The sequence below is a fragment of the Macaca mulatta genome, chromosome 6 (genome assembly GCF_049350105.2).
Source record: "Macaca mulatta isolate MMU2019108-1 chromosome 6, T2T-MMU8v2.0, whole genome shotgun sequence".
In the NCBI taxonomy this organism is placed as follows: Eukaryota; Metazoa; Chordata; class Mammalia; order Primates; family Cercopithecidae; genus Macaca; species Macaca mulatta.
The window spans coordinates 18,838,374-18,851,792 of NC_133411.1; the positions used below are offsets into that span (position 1 = coordinate 18,838,374).

General features: G+C 39.7%; 1 long non-coding RNA gene across 1 annotated transcript in view; it reads left to right on the forward strand.

Moving 5' to 3' along the window:
• The first annotated feature begins 216 nt into the window (after nt 1-216).
• The window catches only part of LOC106998673 (uncharacterized), a 29,566-nt gene continuing 16,363 nt past the window's right edge, over nt 217-13,419 (forward strand). Inside the window, exon 1 of the long non-coding RNA XR_003730260.2 lies at nt 217-456. This is a non-coding gene — a long non-coding RNA (uncharacterized LOC106998673). The remainder of the gene's footprint in view (nt 457-13,419) is intronic.

Consider the following 13,419-nt stretch of genomic DNA (forward strand, 5'->3'; position numbering starts at 1 on the left):
TGGAATGGGGTGGCTCAGTGGGCTTTGGAGGTAAAGTCTGCAGTTGAGAAGTTCAAGGGTAGTAAGTACTTAATGCCAGGGTATAAGGTCAATCATCCCTTTTAAGACACAGATATCATCTGCAGCATTTTCAGGAACAGAGATAACAGAAGAAAAGCAGGCAGCTACTAGATATTCAAATCTTCCACAAATGTCAGAGAGAGAGTCAGGCAGTTGATAGAAGAGACTGGTAAAGCAGGGTACCATCAGCCTCAACACGGGTGTTTTTATTTCAAGGTAGGGGAGCTGTGCTTTGGAAAAGCAATGAGGAGGTAACAGGAAGTCTCTTCCCCTCCTAAATCCTGTGTTCGTGGAGGAGGGTGGGAGACTGAGTTTTCTCGTCTTGAGAGGGAGTTACATACAAGTTTAAGGGAAAAGAGTCTGTATTTTCCACCTAAATGATTCTGAAAGAATCAGGTAAGTAGTTGCTTAGAAATAATTACTAAATGTTGCATAAAGAGATATAGCTCTTCTATGGTGTAACAGATCCTGGCTACTCAATAGCTTTTTGCATTTTTTCCTGGGCTATGGAAATATTTACAGCTTTCCTTTACATGTTAATGTCTCTCATCTTACCACTGACAGTTTATTTCTATCAATTTGCCTTCAAGTGAACTGGAGTTTCATATTTGTGATTTTATTTTTACCAAAATGAAATGGCTTATTTTTATCAAAAAATACTATTAAAAAATACTATAGAAACAGTAAAAAATAAGATTTTACCAAGAATACTATTGTGTGCTAGATGCTGGAGGCATAAAAGGGAAGAAGTTATGAACTGTTGCTTTTCGTGGACAGTTGGTGTGGAGTTTTAGTAAGAATTTTGAACACTTATATATTTATATCTTTCTTTTAAGAACCAATAAAAAAAGAGCAACTCTTTATAGCAGCATTATATGACATCATCTTCAAAGATCAATGTGTGTACAACATTTAAATAAATCAATATCTAGGTGTGATCATTAATCCTTAACCATGATCAACTACTGCTTAATCTAACCTGTGTTTACTTTTAATTCTTTTACTATTTGTTGACATTTTAGAAATACAGTTCTTGTTCTCTAAGAAATATGGCACTTAAAGTTCCTGAAATTACTTGCCAAATTGTTGGGCTTTTGTCTCATATATTTCTTAGGTCTTTGGAACAACTAGAGATTTATCTTTACCCATGTTCCGGTTTTATCTTTTTGAGTCTTTTTTTTCTCACAGTGGTCTGTAGTCAATTTAGGCAAATCTCTGTGTGAGTATTATGTGTGAGTATTATATATCGCTATGCCTCTTGGCAGAGGTGAATAACTTTTCCTTTTTATAAGAAGAATATAATTTTCCTCATTCCCAGTAGACATTAAGCTTATTAGCTACTTACCTTTTTGATAATTTGCATTCATTTTCTCTATCGCAACAAAATGTCTGACTTGGAAGGAGAAAAAATTAGTTTACACCCCAAGTTACCTTTATAAAAGGTTATATATTTCCTCTAATAATTATGTAAAAAGCAAACACTGAAAAATAGTGTGATAAGTCATAAAAATAAAACTAAAAATGGCGTTAATCACAGGTGTAGTCAAACCCCAGTGATTGTTACAAAATCTGTCAAGACTCATATGACTAAAATTGTGATTACTATATACATAGTTTTATTATTTTTAAGCACAGTGTAAAGTTTAAGGAACATTTAAGAGTAATTGTTATTAGCAAATTATTAGCAAGTTATTTCTAAAGTCATCTTAAAATGCCTTATTTATTTATTTATTTATTTGAAAAGGGTAGAAATCTCTGGTCACATTTACTTTGTTCCACTCTACTAAAAGGGAATAAGTATCCCATTATTTTATGATCAAAACATATGTGTGACTGTGTGCACACAAGTATAGACATGAATTCACACAGTTCCATTAATAACAAGGTATGTCCTTGGTGGGTACTGTTAGCTGAATATCAAGCAGTTGAATCATTTCATTTTCTTCCTGGAAAAGTTATTTGTCAAGGATTGGTAAATGATTGCCCTCGCAGCTCAGGGCAACCATGTTCCCAGTGAGATCTAAGGAGAATTCCACTTAGGGGCTTCTAGGAAAGGTGTTTCTTTCTGTAGAAAGGGTCAGGTGCAAAAAGACAGCTCCTTGGTTCTGCCCCTTGCCCCATTTTCCTGCCATGAATGCAATTCTGTGAGAGAATGATTGTGGCTCTGTGGCAGCTATCTTGGTTGAGCCGGTGAGGCAATAAGCCTAAGGGAAAAAAAATTCATCACATATCTTGGATGACAGAAGATAGAGAAATGATACAAAGGATGAAGGGAGAATAAGAAGAAGCCTACATCTCTGATAACATCAGTTCGTTACTGCACCAAATCTGGAACCATTTACCTAGAGTTTCACTGTGTGTGAGATAATTAAAAGTTACCCGTGCTGATGTCCCTATTGGCAGCTGAATGCTAACTGATACATTATCATACTTTCTGACTCATTCCTGATGTCACGTTTCATTAGTAAGTATAGCAGATATCCAAACCCAGGCTTTTGGATTCAAAGTCTGGGGTTTTCCTGGCCTTGCTGTCTCCCCATATTGTCATAATCTGGGAAATAAATCTACATACTGTGAAGTAATAACATACACTACTTATTTTGAAGAATTTCCCTACTCTGATTTAAAGCCCTGTTTCTCTCTTCACCCCTTCTGGACTTACCCTGCTCATGATTTGTCCAACAAATTCTGGGTGTGAATTTCCCTTTATAGTCACTTGTAACTGAATGTCCATTTGCTGTATTATGACTCTGGGCATGTACCAGACATCACCTTATATTTCCTCCTCTTTATAAGAGGATAATTTATATTAACCTCTTCACATATTTCATACTCTTGTTGGGTGGGGAGGAGCTCATGGGGTAGGGCTTAACTCATTATCAACATTTGGCTTTTTAAAATTATTTTTATTTATTTATTTCTTGCGACAGAGTTTAGCTCTTGTTGCCCAGGCTGGAGTGCAGTGGTGCAGTCTTGGCTCACTGCAACCTCTGCCTCCTGGGCCCAAGTGATTCTGTTGCCTCAGCCTCCCGAATAGCTGAGATTACAGGAGGGCACCACCACACCTGGGTAATTTTGTATTTTGAGTAGAGATGGGGTTTCACCATGTTGACCAGGCTGGTCTCGAACTTCTGACCTCAGGTAATCCACCCGCCACAGCCTCCCAAAGTGCCGGGATTAAGGCATGAGCCACTGCGACTAGCCATTTGGCTTTTTTAAACTAGTGGATGTTCCATAGGTGTTCACGTGTTTTTGTGTGTTGTAAACATTTAATAACCACTACTAATAAGAACACAGATGAGTTTGTAAAGCTTGTGAAATTGCCCTGCTGATGGAAATTTGGCTTGCAAGCATTCATGCGGGAGAGAAGGTGGAGATTGAAGCAGCTCACGATTGCCTGCCAAAGTTGTCTGCATCTCAGTTGGAGGGGATTCGAAGTGTGCTTTAAATCTTTAACTAAGAAACTTTTAAGTATAAAAGTAAAGTATATATGAATTTAGCATTTGAATTTTTTTTTTCTAATTTACTGTCTACTATATGACATACGTATAGAAATTACATACTGAATCAGGGCCATAATGAGATGTTACATTTCCTCTTGGCTTTATTTGTAGAGAAATGGGCGTGTTCAACATTTTTCTTCAATGTCTTTCTAGATATGAAATGTTGAAGATTACCATACTTTCTGACTCATTCCTGATGTCACGTTTGATTAATAAGTATAGCAGATTTACTTCTGACCTCAGGTGATCCACCTGCCACAGCCTCCCAAAGTGCTGGGATTAAGGCATGAGCCACTGTGAGTGGCCATTTGACTTTTTTAAACTAGTGGATGTTCCATTAGTTTAATGGAACGTTTGATATAGATGTTTGCCATGTGTGTGACTGAAATCTAATTATAGAGTTATTTGTGTACTCAAAGAAACTAGTTTCTCCAGTCAGAGCTTATGACCAAACGACACTACAATGCACTTGTTAAGAATGCTGCATTAAGCTGGCGTGGTAGCTCACGCCTGTAATCCCAGCACTTTGGGAGGCCTAGGTAGGCAGATCACGAGGTCGGGAGATAGAGACCATCCTGGCTAACACAGTGAAACCCCGTCTCTACTAAAAAATACAAAAAATTAGTCAGGTGTGGTGGCAGGCCCCTGTAGTCCCAGCTACTCGGGAGGCTGAGGCAGGAGAATGACGTGAACCTGGGAGGCAGAGCTTGCAGTGAGCCGAGATCGCGCCACTGCACTCCAGCCTGGGCGACTGAGGGAGTCTCCGTCTCAAAACAAACAAACAAACAAAAAAAACAATAAAAAAAAAAGAATGCTGCATTAGGAAACACGAGAAAGCCCTCTGAGTACACTGTAAAACTGAGTTATAGGGAAGCAGAGTAGGGATTTGCAAAGATACTGATTAGGGGAAAAATGATCCTAGGGCAGTGGGACCTCAAGTCTCACTCAATGAAATGTATCCATATATTTAAAGAAAAATGCGTGCCCAACAGATGGGAGATTGAGAAGCCAGAAAAGCATAAGAAATCATAGAAGAACTATTTGCTGTTAAACCAAGACTTGTCTGAAGGAGATGATGCTCAGAACCAGGGTAGATTTCCAAGGGCAGGCATATTATTATTGTTGTTAGTATTATTAGCTTCTAGTATATATTGGTTGTTTTCTATATCAGATGCTACACATTTTATGTATCATGTAACTTAATGCTCATAAAAACTCATGAATGTAGGCACTACTATTTACTTTATAAATGAGGATATTAAGGTGAAAGGAGATCAAGTTGGTTATCTAGGAGACTAGAACTAGTAAGTGGCAGTGTTAGTATCTGAACTTAGCCTGGAGAGCCTGTACATATAACCACAATTATGAGAACTTACAAGGACAAAAGAGGATTCTGTCCTCGATTTTGCAAAGAGGATCAGAATTTGTGACTAACTCAATAGTATGTGTCAGAATTAAGACAATAACTCAGGTCTTGTGAATCTTAGTTCGATGTGTTTCTAGCATACCTGAATTCTTCTCCATAGGCAAGTCATTAAAGATAGGCCAGTAAAGAGTAGATTGCCTTCAGGTTTGGGGCAGCAATGGAGAACAGTATTCTCTGGAAGAAAGTCACTATGCATTGCTCACACTTAAGGAGTGGAGAGTTCTTCTCCACTTTCTTGAGGGCAGAACTGGAGATTTGTCTGTTTTTCCCCATTAATTTATTTTTTCAATCATTTATTTCTGTCAGTATCGACTCATGGGTATTCATGTTATATTTTGAGTTATAATCCAAAAGATTTTATTTATCTTTTTGCTCAAATTGTGCCAGCATTAGCCGTTGGGAGAATGTTCTCTTGGCCCCTTTGTCCTCTTGACATGCCCATAATTGTGGATTCTTTTTTATCTTAGCACTTATAAAAAGAACTTTTAGTTTCAGGGGTACATGAGCAGGTTGGTTCTGTAGATAAATTGCATGTCTTGGAGAGCTGGTGTACATATTATTTCAGCCCCAGGTAATAAGCATGTACCCAGTAGGTAGTTTTTCGATCCTTATCCTCCTCCTACCCTCCACCCTCAAGCAGGCCCTGGTGTCTGTTGTTCCTTCTGTGTGTCCATGTATACTCAGTGTTTAGCTGTCACTTTTACATGAGAACATGCAGTGTTTGATTTTCTGTTCCTGTGCTAGTTCGCTTAGGATAATGGCTTCCAGCCCCATTCATGTTGCTGCAAAGGACATGATCTTGTTCTTCTTTCATGGCTGTGTGATATTCCACAGTGTACATGTACTGCATTTTCTTTATCCAGTATACCACTGATGGGCATTTAGGTTGATTCTGTGATTTTGCTATTGTGACTAGTAGTTAGCACTTCTTTGTTTTCTGGCATTATAGGATGCCCTAGGTGTTCCTGCTTCAGTCTTAGAGCTAGCCATTTCTCCAAGGAGCCCTGGTTCCTTTGACTGAAGAATGGCATTAGAAACCAAGATTGAGGCACTAGGTGTGAATCTTATTTTAAACAGTAACTAATACTCAGAAGTGAAGACAGTGGTTGCCCTTGGCGGGGTGGTGGTGACAGGGAGACGTCCCCAAGAGGCTTCAAGGGTATCTGATCTGTTTCTTGATCTGGTTGCCTGGGCTTCTTCATTCAGTGAAATTCATCAAGGGTACACTTAGGCTATGTGTACTTTCCTGCCTTCATGTTGTATTTCAATAAATACTTGTTTATTTAGAAAATAAAGGAAAACAAAACAAAAACTAACAGTTAACTCTTAACTGAGTATCAGGTAAACATGCTCTGGATTTCAAATCCCTGGGTTTAAAGACTTGGCCAGCTTTATAGTTTTCAGCTAGATACCTAACTTTTCCATCCCTCTGTTTATAAAATAGGGATAGCAGTATTATCTGCTTCAGTATTATCTGCCTCAGCATTAGGTATCTCCACATACTGCCTCCTCTGGACATGTGTATATGTGTGTACTTATACACACACAGTCACTTACCATAGATTCCATATTTGCAATTTTGCCTACTTGCTAATATTTATTTCAAACCTCCAAATTAATCAGTCAATTCTTGTGGCATTTTTGTGATCATTTGTGGATATGCACAACATAGCAAAACATTGGAGAACTGCCTGACGCCCATTTCCCAGTGAGCTCAGATAACTAGATGTCCTGCCTTCTTGTTTCAGCTCTCGTGCTGCCAACAAGGGCTCTTTTCTCTCTATATATATAATGCCACGTTTTCACATTTCTGGGCTTTTTGTGGGTGATTTTGATGTCTAAAATGCCCCCCCGCAATGTGCAGTGCTCATGTCTTGTCTAGTGTTCTTAAAGGCGAGAAGTCTATGATGGAATCCCTGTGGAGAAAATATGTGCGTCAGAGAAACGTCATTCAGACATGAGTTACAGTGCTGTTGAGTTTAATGTTAGTGAATCAACATTATATATTAAATAAGAAACATAACTAAAACAAAATCAATTATGAATTGATTGGTTAATCAAAATGTTGTGACCAGATGCTCTTAGGAACCTAATTGTGTTATTTCCCAAAGGAGCAGTAGTTCAATATTTGCTAATTTAGTGTTTGTGGCAACTTTATGGAACATAAAAACTACAAATGATGAGAATCAGTTGTATATATGTGTAGATACATACACATCTATATAAAAAATATCTGTGTATGTCTGTCTACCAATATAAGAACAGTGCCTGTTAGTATATTATTAATATAATAAGCCCTTAACAAATGTGTTTAGCTATTATTATCCAGATATCTGAGTAGAATTGCTCTGCACTCCACAGTCACTCCTGGGAAAGATAATGATGTTTTTTGGATCTCAGTGAAATGTCTTCTTCGTGGTATGAAAGGAACAGCAATAAAGGAAGCACAGCCCTTAACTCTTATGGAATTTACATTGCAAAATAACTCAGGACAGACTCAGTGTTTTTTGCACTATCTAGAGATCATAAGGAAAAAGTGGGAGTATGATGAAAGAAAGTTCAAAATGAAGTCACTATATTAGCCTAAAATAGACAAGCATACAGATGAGCAATGCGTAGGGGTTTTTGTAATGACTTGTCTGTATCCTGAAACTTAGTAGCCTATGGATAGATGCCTTGAGTTTTACATAAACAATGAGAAACCTGCCTGATGTAGGAAATGAACACATGTTCTAGCTTTCAAGTCAATTAGTGAGATATTCCTATTTCTTTTCTAGGTTAAGAAGCAAATCTGTTCTGATGTGATGCCAACTAAGTACATGATCTGATTGTTCCAGTTATCCTGTGCCAAAAAGAAGCAAAAAATGGGCTTTCCACGGATTATTGAACACAGCGTCAGTGTGCCTGAGGAACAAGCCACTATTAAAAGCTTTCTAGGCAATTTGAATCAGGTTGCTGAGTTTTGAAAAACATTCTACAGCCAAGTGTAGGAGACCCAAGGACTTGGAGAACATACACGCTCTGAGCTATTTCAAAAAATACAGCACTTAAGCCAACTGAGCTGTAGTCAGGGCAGCACAGACATGAATCACATGAAGGTAGATTTTTGTAGAAGAGAAGAACAGGCAAAGGATGGAGTCATGTGCATTTGGAACATAGGACAAACATAAGCCCTGTTTATCTCAATAAAGTAAGCGCGGTTTGGGGGCATTCTGTGGGGTGAGATCATTGGTTGGAATTTAGATGAGGCCCAGAACGATCCATTGGATATCAAATTCACACATAAGCCTCTGCTAAAATTGTGCCAGAGTAAAGGCAATCCTGGAATTCCTCCAGGCAGTCCTACCACACCACCCACATGTCTGGTTTCTAGGTGAATGAACTGAAGAAAGATCAAGAAATACATGGTGGGTAAGAGGTAGGAGAGAAAGCCTGTGTAAATTAAATCAGATCTCCTCATACATAAACCAACTCAATTCTAAAGCCTCCTTTTATTTCTAACGTACAATAAGTGAGTTAAAGAAATATAATATTCTTGTTTCAGGAGTAGCAATAATTTTCTCAGCCAAAGAATGAAAGATAGAAAGTATTACCAGTATGCCTACGTCATGTGCTGCTAATGCTATTTTCTTCTTGAGGTGCTGAATTGTTCATTTTCCTGGGCAAAGCTCTAGGGTAGAGCTAGCAAAATATCAAGATAGCAGGTACACATGTGGAGCCATGAGGTGCCTTGCTCAGCTCTCCCTTCAAGAAAACGTGCTTTAAGGTGGGAGGCTGGGGAAAACCCTCCACCTGCTCTGTCTTCAAATGCACTGGGGCATTCATGTGGAGGCTACGTTTTCCCCAGGGCTGCTCCCAGCCTGTCACTGAGCAAGGCGGAAGTGCTAGCCCCATGCTGTTCCTGCAGCTGGGTTTCCTCTAATGGGTAAACTTGGCTCCAGGGCTCGCCATCAGCATGGACATAACGCTCGCAGAGCTTGCCAGAGGCTGAGGCCCCTCCTACCACATCCTGCAACTTTGTCTCTTCTGTCACAGGTGTCAGAACTGCTCTCAGTCTGAGGATCGTCCCCCACATATTCCTGTTCCCTCTCTCCTCCTCTCCCCTTTATCCTTCCCAGGTCCCCCACCCCAGTCTCTCAAATCTACTTCCATCTTCAAATCTGCTTTTTGGAGATCATGAACAAAAGAGGATTTGCATTTGATAAGATCCCAAAGAGAGAGGAAGGGGATAATCCATGTAATTCTGACACTGGTCAACAGGTGCTTTTTTTTTTCTTTTGACCGAACACCTGATGGAGCTGTTAGAGTTAAGTCACATACGAGGTGAGGTGACACAGACTGGCTTCCCCTTGTGGGGCAGTGCCTGGGAGGGACAGATGACTCATCATATTGTGGACGGGAGAGGGGTAGATCCTGGCTCCATCTTGGAACATAGGCTAATTAGGGGTGAGAAGGAATAGAAAGGTCTGCACAAACAACCTCCCCCACCTCAACATTTCTCAACTGAGATCGAGATCGAGGTAAGAAATCAGCTCAGCAGAGAAAGACAAAGGTTGTGTGCTCAGTTCATGCCAGTTCCCTTTGCACTTTCCATTCAGGTTTCAGGGTCTACTTCTGGGACTCCTCATGTCTTTCAGGGTTGTCCTGAATGTTTATTTGTCCAGGATCCTTGGAGGGAAAAAATGGGGGACTGTGCCTGGTTTCGTACCTCTGAAATGGAATATCAGCGCTTCAGACCATTCCCTTATTTGTAGCTGGGAGAGTGTCAGTGCTAAAAGCAAAGGGAGGTGGGGCAGAGGGACCATGGATAGAACCCAAATGTGAGTCACACCTACACCATCAGGTTTAGAACCGGTGAACTAAAAGTCTTGGAAAATAATAATAAAATTATACTGTCTTTTCTGCCCTGTAGAAGGACCGTAGAGACAGATTCTCGCAGAAATCTTGCCTTGCTCCCACCCAGCCCACGACTTTTCTCACCACAAGGAAAGCACTGGTTAAGGAGGTGATTCAGGGAGGTCCATCGATGAGTGACCTCTCCTCGGCAACAGGGAAATACTTTCATCATTCAGGAAGGAACACTGAGTTAGGAGGCAGAAGCTCTGGGTCCTGCTTTTAACGCTTCCACAAACTTACTACGTAGCTTTGAGCAAGGCATCAGGCCTCTCACCCTCAGTGTCCTGTGCAGCCAAACTGATTGATCTGTGAGGCAATGTGAGGCCCAGCTCTGCCATTCACTATATCACCATGTATTGTCCCAATAAAAAACTGGCACACGGAATATAACAATACGATTGCATGTTTGACATTGGGGTTGTCGTTATAAATCTCGCTGGCCATCTTTGCAGCACTGGCTCTTTCAAATGAAAACTCTTTTCATAAATATTTCATTTGAAACTCCCCATTTATCTGGAAGACTTAGTAACGCATCTTCTGTAGACACAGAAGCACATTATCACCTGCTTACTTCAAAGTTGGGTTACCAGGCATGTTCATAAAAAAATAATAAAGCATATTACTTTAGTCAAACTTGACAGAGAGGATAGATTGCCTACAAAGAGGTTATTCTAATATAGCTCATCATTTTTTCAGGAGTATGCTAAATATATATATATATAAAATGTGTGTATATGTGTGTATATATACACACATATATACATAAACACATATACATGTTTATACATACATACACAAACATACACACATTTATATATTTATTAATGTATTTAACATCTCCAAAACATTAGCTACCGAACAGAATATTAGATTAAAATATCTTAAATTAAAAAGTTATTTAGAGAAAAATAATGGAACTCTCAAATAGCTTATGTTGACCTCTTCCCTGAACTCTAAACATTAAACTTTATTAAGAGGGAAATAGTGCATATGCAGGACAAGCATGAGAAAGACAGCGACCCAGGAGTACGTAGTAAACAGAGCAGGCTCATTGTTCAAGTTCAGTGAGTGTAATTATCTGATAGCCATTTGTAGTTCCCATAAAATATCCTTTTTTCCCCACATTTGTTGCTGCTAGTATTGAAAGAGAGGTCTAATCTTTTCTGCTTTTAATCCCTTTGTCAACCATCAGCAGCTAGTGGAAAAAAAAAAAAAGGAAGAAAAAGAAAAGAAAAGAAAAAAAAAAGAAAACAGAATCACTTAGGTTTGGCCTTCATGTTATCCTGTCCCCAGTTGCACTGAGAGGGGACAGATGGGTGACCAGCTGTCGTGACACAGGACCAGGGTCACGGGGCCCCCTGCACACAAAGCAGCGAGCGCTGCTGGGTCCTCAAGCCGCCTGTGCCTCTGAACAGCCTCGTTGGAGTGAGGCTCTCTCAGGCCGGCATCACCCACACTCACCAGCGAGGCTCTGAACATTTTGTCTCAAACCAGGAATGTTAAAGGCTCTGGTTCTCTGCAGACAGTTAGGAACCATTTCACCATTGTTTGCTTCTATGCAAACCCTGTTCAGCAGCCACTCTGTGAAGAGGAAACCTCAGTAATAGGAGGGGTAAGGACACTGCCGTGGGTGCCTTTCTACCCTCCAGGGAGGTGATGTAAGAAGAAGGACTTGATAAATTATAATATCCCGCTGGAGGGGTACCCCATTAAGAGAATAAAGAGGACAACCTTCGGGAATAAAACCGCCTTGCAAAAACTGTAACAGAAAATTATGAAAGTTGCAGAGGCCTGACCTAATCAACGCCATCTTGCTTCTAACCTCCAAGCTGCCTTAGTTCATTCCTGGGCAAAGGCTGAACTAACTTTGGGAGAAACTTAGTTTTTTGTTTGTTTGTTTGTTTTTGTTTGTTTATTTAATTTAAGTTCTAGGGTACATGTGCACAATGTGCAGGTTTGTTACATAGGTATACATGTGCCATGTTGGTGTGCTACACTCATTAACTCGTCATTTAAATTAGATATTTCTCCTAATGCTATCCCTCCCCCAGCTCCCCACCCCACGACAAACCCCAATGTGTGATGTTCCCCACCCTGTGTCCAAGTGTTCTCATTGTTCAATTCCCATCTATGAGTGAGAACATGCGGTGTTTGGTTTTCTGTCCTTGTGAAAGTTTGCTGAGAATGATGGTTTCCAGCTTCATCCATGTCCCTACAAAGGACATGAACTCATCCTTTTTTATGGCTGCATAGTATTCCATGGTGTATATGTGCCACATTTTCTTAATCCAGTCTATCATTGATGGACGTTTGGGTTGGTTCCAAGTCTTTGCTATTGTGAATAGTGCCACAATAAACATACATATGCATGTGTCTTTAGAGCAGCATGATTTATAATCCTTTGGGTATATACCCAGTAATGGGATCGTTGGGTCAAATTGTATTTCTAATTCTAGATCCTTGAGGAATCACCACACCATCTTCCACAATGGTTGAATGGTTTACACTCCCACCAACAGTGTAAAAGCATTCCTATTTCTCCACATCCTCTCCAGCATCTGTTGTTTCCTGATTTTTTAAAGATCGCCATTCCAACTGGTGCGAAATGGTATCTCATTGTGCTTTTGATTTGCATTTCTCTGATGACCAGTGATGATGAGCATTTTTTCATGTATCTGTGGTTGCATAAATGTCTTCTTTTGAGAAGTTTCTTTTCATATCCTTTGCCCACTTTTTGATGGGGTTGTTTGTTTTTCTCTTGTAAATTTGTTTAAGTTCTTTGTAGATCCTGGATATTAGCCCTTTGTCAGATGGGTACATTGCAAAAATTTTCTCCCATTCTGTAGGTTGCCTGTTCACCCTGATGGTAGTTTCTTTTGCTGTGCAGAAACTCTTTAGTTTAATTAGATCCCATTTGTCTATTTTGGCTTTTGTTGCCATTGCTTTTGGTGTTTTAGTCATGAAGTCCTTGCCCATGCCTATGTCCTGAATGGTATTGCCTAAGTTTTCTTCTAGGGTTTTTATGGTTTTAGGTATAACATTTAAGTCTCTAATCCATCTTGAATTAATTTTTGTATAAGGTGTAAAGAAGGAATCCAGTTTCAGCTTTCTACATATGGCTAGCCAGTTTTCCCAGCACCATTTATTAAATAGGGAATCCTTTCCCCATTTCTCGTTTTTGTAAGGTTTGTCAAAGATCAGATGATTGTAGATGTGTGGTGTTATTTCTGAGGCATCTATTCTGTTCCATTGGTCTATATCTCTGTTTGGTACCAGTACCATGCTGTTTTGCTTACTGTAGCCTTGTGGTATAGTTTGAAGTCAGGTAGCATGATGCCTCCAGCTTTGTTCTTTTTGCTTCAGTTGTCTTGGCAATGCGGGCTCTTTTTTGGTTCCGTATGAACTTTAAAGTAGTTTTTTCCAATTCTGTGAAGAAAGTCATTGGTAGCTGGATGGGGATGGCATTGAATCTATAAATTATCTTGGGTAGTATGGCCATTTTCATGATATTGATTCATCCTATCCATGAGCATG